This window comes from Trypanosoma cruzi, assembly GCF_000209065.1.
Source record: "Trypanosoma cruzi strain CL Brener chromosome Unknown tcruzi_1047053413703, whole genome shotgun sequence".
NCBI lineage: Eukaryota > Euglenozoa > Kinetoplastea > Trypanosomatida > Trypanosomatidae > Trypanosoma > Trypanosoma cruzi.
In genome coordinates, this window is record NW_905170.1 from 1 (window position 1) to 969 (window position 969).

Consider the following 969-nt stretch of genomic DNA (forward strand, 5'->3'; position numbering starts at 1 on the left):
GCGAGGACAACTGACAACGCCCGCCCCAGTGTGGTGCAACCTGGTCCCCGTCACTTCCTCTACAAACTCGCCATATGTCCTCGTCACGTCCACAGCACACTCCACAAGAAAGCCAGGCACCATTCTCACAAACTTCGCCCCGCACAACTGGCCGCTCTCAGCAAGGCGCAAAAAAGAGTTCGCAACAGAAGGTGCCTCACGAGCATAAATCTCCAGCGATATAACGCCTTCATTTGTATGAAGCTCTACAACCCAAGCATCGCCCTCATTCCCGCAAGAAATCATCTACCACCTAAATAATAACGATAAAAAAAAAAGAAGATTGTAGCAATAAAACAAAAAAGACACAGCCCCCAGAACAAAAACAAATTAAAACCCACACACAATACCGCGGCATCCTCTTCAAGAAATGCTCTTCGTCCACAGCACCTGGTATTGATAAAACCGCCAGCCATCGAGCGCGTCCGTGAACGTGGTGGTGGTGGTGGCGCGGAAGAGGGGCGGTGAGTGTGTCAGTTGCCAGTAGTCAAAGCGTCGTTTCTCGCTCACGTGGGTCGGCATTGCAGAACAAAGAGCGGCATCATGCGCGCACGGCATGCACAAGGGCAAAAAGGACGAATAAAGAAGCACGGTGGCGGCACTCAGCCACGGGGGACAAGGACCCACATCGACTCTGCGGTCGGTTGACCTTCAGACGTCCGGTTTGTAATCACGCCGCCGCCGCGCAGTTCGTGTGTCTGCAGGAGACTGGGGAATGGAGGGAGGGAAGAGAGAGGCGGTGCGGCCCGCATCGATCTCAGTTGGGTGTGACAACGGTAGGGTCATCTCGTCAGGTCGCCGGCAGCAAAGACGGTCGCCGTCAGCGGCGGTCAGTGCCTTCCTTCTCCCACCGCAGCGCCACTCCACCGACGCCGTCGCCCGCCTCCTCCCCACCGACACAACGAGGAGACAACAGCAGGAGATGTAACA

At 55.8% G+C, this 969-nt stretch overlaps 2 non-coding genes across 2 annotated transcripts; both read right to left on the reverse strand.

The window, feature by feature from the left end:
- Positions 1 to 508: 508 nt before the first annotated feature.
- Positions 509 to 587, reverse strand: Tc00.1047053413703.10. The gene has a single exon (XR_008254079.1). It is a non-coding gene; the product is annotated as a C/D small nucleolar RNA (snoRNA), TB8C3C3 (small nucleolar RNA).
- Positions 588 to 638: 51 nt separating this feature from the next.
- On the reverse strand, positions 639 to 718 carry Tc00.1047053413703.20. The gene has a single exon (XR_008254080.1). It is a non-coding gene; the product is annotated as a C/D small nucleolar RNA (snoRNA), TB8C3C2 (small nucleolar RNA).
- Positions 719 to 969: the final 251 nt, after the last annotated feature.